The sequence below is a fragment of the Marmota flaviventris genome, chromosome 4 (genome assembly GCF_047511675.1).
Source record: "Marmota flaviventris isolate mMarFla1 chromosome 4, mMarFla1.hap1, whole genome shotgun sequence".
Lineage (NCBI taxonomy): Eukaryota > Metazoa > Chordata > Mammalia > Rodentia > Sciuridae > Marmota > Marmota flaviventris.
In genome coordinates this window covers 17,364,807-17,372,458 of record NC_092501.1, presented here as the reverse complement: position 1 = coordinate 17,372,458, position 7,652 = coordinate 17,364,807, and the positions used below count along the sequence as shown (strand labels likewise).

Here is a 7,652-nt window from a genome sequence, read left to right as displayed (position 1 = left end):
GAGGTCTCCACTTGCCAGATACAACTACATACCCAAAGCCATGCCCCAATGCCCACTTCCTCCAGCCACACACTACCACTTGAGTTACCACTCAGTTAATCCCTCTCAGGGAATTAATGCACCGATTGGGTTAAGACTCTTAAAACCCCATCAGTTCTCCTCTGAAACTTCTTGCATTGTCTCTCTCACACGTGAGCTTTTGGGGGACATCTCACATCCAAACCATAACAATCATCTTGTCTTCTGTGTTGGGATCCATAATTGGCTCCTTCATTTCCTAATGAAGCCCCTTGCCATCAGGGCCGGTTGTCACCTTAGGGCTCAGCTTGACCAAAGGCCCCCCACTGGAAGTAGCTCTGGCTCTGGCCAATATTCTTCTTTCTGTAAAATTTCCTCTGTGGGAGCCACCTGGCTCACTCAAGTTAGAAAACATGCTCAGATTCCCACTGGCTGGACTCCTCTCTCCTGACCACCTCCCCGCTGGCCCAGACCCTCTGCTTGCCTTGTCCTAGCCACATGTCTCACTGTTCATCCTGGCTCTTGGTTGTGCTCTCCTCCTGGCTAAAGAAACTGGCATGTCCTGAGCACCCACTGGTGTCTGTTCTGCCATTCCATGTAGCATGTTCTTGGACACTCAGAACAAGAGTCCAGGAAGTAGATGTCATTAGGGTCCCATTTTACAGGTGAAGAGACACAGTGGAGGGAGGTTAAGCAGTACCCTAGAAGGTCCCACAGTCAGTAAGTAGCAGAAGCAGATGGAAGCCCTGGTCTCTGACACCAAGGCCAGTGGCCTTTCACCTCATAACCTGTGTTCCCCTCTGTGGCGTGGAGCATGGATTTCATAAGACAGCATCAAACCACTGTTTATCTGGGGCTGTGGAAGAGGGGAAGTTGTGTGTGTGTGTGTGTGTGTGTGTGTGTGTGTGTGTGTGTGTATGTGTTTTGGGCAGAAGAGGGGACACAAAAGGGGAAAATGCAGAAACCAAACACAAGTATGGTCAAAAGAGAATCAGGGCCCAGTGCAGAGGCCCTAACAGACCTGCTCCTCCAAGGAGTTGGAGCTGTGGAAGGGCACCTTCCTCAGCTTCTGGTAGACCTGCTCCCAGAAGCCACTGTCTCCGGGACCTTCTCCATGGGAGCTGAGCATGATGAGAAATACTCATTCATAGGTCTTTGGGAGGCACTTCACTTTCTGGTTTGATAATACATCTTTCCAAACACTTTCCTAAAAAGAAAGGAAATTAATGTCACCATTCTATAAGAAATAAGCTGTGCAGCCGAACTGCATATAAGGCCATATTGAACTTGAATTGCTGGAATCACTGGAAATCCTTTTCTAGTTAGCATACAAGCTGTGGGAAGAAAGCAAAGCCAAAACATAAATTAAAATCATACCTGGGCATCAAGCAGCTAAGAGGCAGAGCAGAAAGCTTACCCAACAGCAATGAGTACAAAAGTTTGGAAAGTTTAGGATCCTCTATTTCCAATATTCTGTTGGTAACTGGTGTTTTGTGATTGTCACTATTATTAGTGCATAGCCATTCATTGTGTATTTCCTAATTTTCCTATTAGTTCCTCTCATCCTGCACTGAGAGTTACCCAAACAAAACAGGCACGTAGAGAGGAGAGAGAGTGTGTGTGTGTGTCTACTTGTTGGTGTGTTTATGAATATGCTATTGCACTATTCTATCATTCTGCAGCTTGACTTTTTTTCTACTTTAACCTACATTGGGAACACTTTCATAGAATGGATTTATATATTCTTTTTAAAAGCAGCCTGAATTCAGTTGCATGGACATTGTGTGGTAACTTTTTAGTTCTAGGTCCTTTTTTTTTTACATATGTATTTTTTAGTTGTCGATGGACCTTTATTTTATTTATTTATATATGGTGCTGAGAATCAAATTCAGTGCCTCACCCATGCTAGGCAGGCAAGTGCTCTATCACTGAGCCACAACCCCAGTCCTAGTTCTAGACTCTCCCTGCTACTACAAACCAATTGGATTGATCTTCAAATTTTGGGGGGAAGCAACAGGAGAGAGGGAAGTTTAGAACGACTTCTCTGAAATACTAAGACTTGGCACATCCCCACCTCTCTTGTGCTCTCCCTGAAGGCAGAGGTGAGGGGAAAATTGAAGAGAAGGCAGGGATGGGGGGCATAAAAAGGTAAGGCAAGAGAAGGCTCTGGAAAGCCTGGCATGCATTTAGAATTCCATCTGCCAGCCAAAGAAATCTGAGGCACTTTTGGTCATCTGAAATACTTCCTGATAAAGAAAGAGAAATCCTGGACATTATTATACATCTCCCTCTACTTCCTTTGCCCAATGTCAGCTTCTCGATTATATAAAACAACCTCCTTTTAGCAAGCAAACCTGTTGGGAACAGCATACAGTGTGTCCATAGCTGAAGTCCAGTGGCATTTCTAGACTCTGCCTGCAGTATGGTGTGGTGCTTACACACAGAGACACCGAGGCCAGCCCACTGGGTGGAACAGTAGCCTTCTTGCATGCTAGTTGTATGGCCTTGGGCAAGTCAGTTCACCTCTCAGGAACTCAGTTTTCCCTTCTATAAAATGAGACTAAAAAGAATACCTGCACCATAGGGTGGTTGTAAGCTGAAATGAATTCTAATATACCAAGCAGCCAGACACCTCACAAATACTCCATAAGACAGCTATGGGGGGTGAAGGGCAAAAGACCCAGTTTGGAACCCCAGCTATGCCACTTGGGAGTGCTGAGATCTTCTTAGGGTAAGCTACCTTACTTATCTAAGCCTTGGTTTTTCATCTGTAAGTCCGAGTGTTAATCGTGTCTTTCTTCCGAGGCTTTTGGAAACCTCAAGTGCAACAATGCATGTAATAGCTGCCTCACGGGGCTACTGGGAATATCAAGTTCAACAATGCATGCCAAGTGTGTAACAATACTCAATACACTTAGTAATGGCTAGAGCCATTACTAAGAATTACCTGAGTGGGCTAGTATGTTGCTCTCTCCAGGCATTTATATGTGCTTCAAGGACACAGGAGGTGGCTGTGGAAGAATAAGAAACGAGAGCCACATGTGTTTGACAGACCTTTGGGTAGGTCCCACTTCCCTGATAGAAATGACAGTTCTTCAGCTGGTGCAGAAGCCAGGCTCCACACTGGCTTCTCCGGGCACAGCTTCTCACTGCCTCTACAAAGAACTCTGAGTACAGTCTTTCAGCTCAGTCCTAGTCTCCTCATCTCAAGATGAGGACACGGGAGTGCCCACCTTCTAGGTGGTAGTATTTGGTGAACTAATACATCCTGGTTCATAGCAAGGACTTCATTCTCATTATCAGAGCCACTGAGTGCTGGTCCGCATCTACCTCTAACTGTGGCAAAATAATAAAGGCAAATTCTCCAGTGCTGAGTCCCAGGTTCTCTGCAGCCCTCAGAATAATTTTTTGCATCCTCTGGGCTGCAGATAAAGATGATAACTACAGGAAGGGAAGACAGAGTTGGCCAGCTGCATCATGCACACGCGCACGTGCACACACACACACACACACACACACACCACTCTCTTTTGAAAGCCTAGCCTAAAGCCACTCCAAAGCAGACACAATCTTTTTCTTTCCTTAAGTGTGCTTCAGGAAATAGAAGCTCCTCAACTAGTCCCAGAACGTAGAGTTCTTAAAACAAGCCTGCAACATACAACTCGGCAGCTGTTGCCTCGTGGAAATTAGCCTTTGCTGCAGTCTCCACCTGTACAATGCACAAGTCCAAATGCGTTGAGATTATTTCTGTAAGTCAGTTTCTTTCATCTAATTGACTCAGAATATCAAAACAAAAGATCTTGTCAGTGACTCAGCAGCTTCACATTGGCTCAGAGGAGGTCACAGAGGACCTAGAATCCAGAACATTCAGACTTTCTGGGCTGAAATGGGCGGGGGTGGGCGTAGCCCTGGTATTCTCATTCCATGCAAGCACATCATCATTTATTCTGGGGACACACAAATGAAGTAGTGGCTTATTTTTGAAATTAGGTAATTTATAATGTATTTATCTGAGCTCCAGCCATGTGTCTGACAAGACACATGGAGACCACAGTGAGCCCGGCAAAGGGCCCTGCCCTCTGGGACTCACAGAGCAGAGGATGGAAGAGCTCAAATAAGCCTCTCATTAGTGGGGGAGGGGGGACAGCTCTGCATCAACAGCAAGGGACAGCTGCTCTGAGGAGGTGGGCGCTGGACCCATCTGGAAAGCAAGAGGAATGCTGGGTGGGGTGTGGCATTGGGTGGCACTCTGGGAAGAAGGATAAGCAAATCCCACAGTCCCAAGGCCATAAGAGCTTAGTTTATTTGAAGATCAGAAAGGAGTCAGTGACTAACCTGTGCTAGGAAAGAGAGTCTTCTAAGCAGCACCACAAAAATATCTGCTGCCCTATGTTGACCTGCTGTCCAGATACTGCACTGCTCCTGTGTCACATGTGACCCTTCTTAATCCCTGCCTTCCTAGAGGGGAGATAGGATGGTGGTCTCCATTTTACAGGTGAGAGATCTGAGGCACAGAGAGGTTAAGACACTTCCCAAGAGTACACAGCTAGAAAGTGTCAGAGGCAGGAATCAAAGCTAAGTGTGTCTGTCTCCAAAGCCCATGCTTTGAACAGCAATCAAAGTCCAGGACCCGGCTTACCTGGAATATACTTCTAGAACTTACACTATAGCACCTGAGATTGCACTTTAGGCAAAGTGAAGAGTTCTTAATTGTACTCAAAAACTTTGCCCAACCTATTTGATGCTCTGAATATAAGCAAAGAAAATCTCTTTCCTACTTTCCCCTGGCGACTGGTGACATGCTTCTGAGATCCTCCTGAAGGAGGACTGGGTTACTGCTGGTGTGTCTCATACTGGCAGTGATGGTGAAATGGGATTTTAGTTCATCTCTTCAACCCTCCATAGCTCATTCCCACTATCCCAGGAGGAGGTCCAGAGTGGCATCCAAACAACCCAATGTGTTTCCAACCTAGGTACGAGAGACCTAGGTTGGAAACCTTCAGAAAGGTAGACCTTTTCTGAAGCACGTCACCTTTTTCCTGCTTGGATGGCACAAGTCTCACGTAAGTATCATACAAAAAATGGCTCTTCAACTTGGCCATTGATCCAACAAAGTCAAACAGGGATCTTCTACTCAGAAGCCAGCAAACCAGCACCCTTGAAAGAAACCAAGAGGACATCTTTTCGCCATAGAGTTGATGCAACACTCAAACCTCAAAGTAAAGTATCTGCATAAACCTCAGATTCAGGAAGTCTGTGGGTCTTATTGGACCCTCTCTTTTGGAATGTTGGAATGTCTTGGAACCAATTTGTAGATGCAATTCCTAAGAGGACCAGAGATATAAAGGCAAGAGTTAACTGACCACTCACTATATGCAAAGAACTCTACTAAAAACTTAGTGTTTTATTTCAACTTTTTTAAGGATGAAAATAGAGATGCAGAGATCAGTTATATAGCCATCAAATAGTGCAGAAGCATTGAAACTCAGGCAATATGGTTCCAGAACCCACGTTCATAGCTACTCAGTCACTCTTTCTTTCTTTTTTTTGTTGTTCTCTGTTTACATATTTTGTCTTAGGATCTCATAATTCACAAGGAACTTTGGAGAACTTGTTCTTAAAGGAGCTTATGGACTGGTACAGGAACTAAGATATAGAAAAGATAGTTCTAGAATTAAATATACCCTCCAAAATTTATAGACAATATATTTATAGGAGTTTGAAAAGTAATAATTGAGGAATTAGGGATATGAAGGGAGAGGGGGCCTATGACACTTGAGGTTGACTTTGAAGAATGGGTAGACCTTGGACAATTAGAAATGTGTCAAGTGGGGAATTGCAGGAGACACCAAGATGCAAATTTAAACTTGAACTTAATTGTGCAGCACCAACTACTGAGAATTCTACATATGGAGGGGAATGAGATTGTGAAGCTCCTTCCTATTCACCCTGCACATCAACATCTCTCAGATGTCATGATACCTGAGGAGATCACCCCAGCTAATTCCATTAACCAAACACAAAGCATTCATTTTCCTTATTTGCTTGCTTGAGTTTAAAGCAATCTGTCATACTTCAGTCTTCCAAATACTTGCATCATCCCTGAATAGCTTATCACACACGCCAGAGGAAAACCTGCTCAAACAATTGATAACTTTATATTTAAAACCAAGCCTTGCCGGGCATGGTATCCCAAACCTGTAATGCCAATGGCTCAGGAGGCTGAGGCAGGAGGATCACTAGTTCAAAGCCAGCCTCAGCAATGGCGAGGCACTAAGCAACTCAGAGAGACCCTGTCTCTAAATAAAATACAAAATATGGCTGGGGATATGGGTTAGTGGTCAAGTGCCCCTGAGTTCAACCCCTAGTACCAAAAACAAAAACAAAACAACAACAACAAAAAAAAAAAAAAAAAATCACGCCTTGGTTTTCCTCTTAGTTTTTCCAAGCCATGTGTCTGACAACATTGAAGTGAATAAAGGCAGTCATAAACAACAGCACCAAGTTCCACCTATCAACAATCAGCAGGCAGAGTAAGAGCACACGAGAACTAACAATTGTTTATTTGAAAGGCTTTTTTAAAAAGAGAATGTTAACTGTTCTAATTACATCTAAAAAAAAAATGGTTTCCAAGAACTACACAGCTATTGGTAAAATAACATGATCCTTGCCAAGAGATTATTCACATCTGTGCTGTATTCGTCAAGATTACCTCTTGCAATGGAAAGAGCTAAAGTTTCCAGTAGACAGTATACTGTACCTCTGCTGCTCCAGGGCATGCTGGTCCAAACAGGGCAGAAATGCATCCTCCCTGGACCCGGTTGATAAAAAGAGCAAGGGACTCCTTGGCACTGCAGGTGGAGTTGGTGTAAGTGAACTCCCAGCTGAAGTTTCCAAGACCCACTGGCTCTGAGTTGACCTTGTCCATGGCCTGCCCCCAGCCTCTGCACACTGCATGGATGGGAGATGTTCCAGGGGGCATGGAAGCCCACAGTGATTTTGGCAGCTTCAAGGCAAGTCCCCAGCACACTGGCAAAGAGCATCGGTCCTATTGTTAGGTGATCACCATGGCATTCAGACCCTAGCAGAGCACAGCTTCTGGTGGGTGATTGGGACCTGTCCTGAGAGTCCAGGATGCCATGTTACACCGCAGAACCCTGAGAGGCTCAGCCTCCTGGCCACTCGTTCCTGGAACCCATGTGATAGTGCAGAATCCCCTGAGGCCCACAACTTGCTTCCTCTCCAGTGCTGTTAATTAACAGATACCCCCTGCTTCTGAGTCTGTCCTAACAATTAGGAGCAGCAGTCTTTCACAAAGGCTGGAGCATGGAGTCAGCAAACTCAGGTCATTGATCCAGTGATACTACTGATAATCTTTGTGTTTGGGAAGTGACATGATTTTTCTGTCCCTCTCTACCAGTAAAATAAGAGTTATAGGACCCACCCAAATGTAGCCAGATGGCCTGTGCTTGTATTCTGTGTGACCTGGGTCATGTTACTTCCTCTCTCTGTGCCTTCCACTTGAGATCTATAAAATGGGGACAAACTATAATGAGGTCTTCCTTAAAGTGATATGGTAAGAATTAAAATAGCTGTCCAAATCTAGTCCTTGGTACAATGCCTATGCAAAGGGT

At 44.8% G+C, this 7,652-nt stretch overlaps 1 pseudogene; it reads right to left on the bottom strand.

Annotated features, from left to right (window-relative positions):
* Positions 1 to 1,030: 1,030 nt before the first annotated feature.
* Positions 1,031 to 7,061, bottom strand: LOC139701349 (guanylate cyclase 2G-like; annotated as a pseudogene).
* Positions 7,062 to 7,652: the final 591 nt, after the last annotated feature.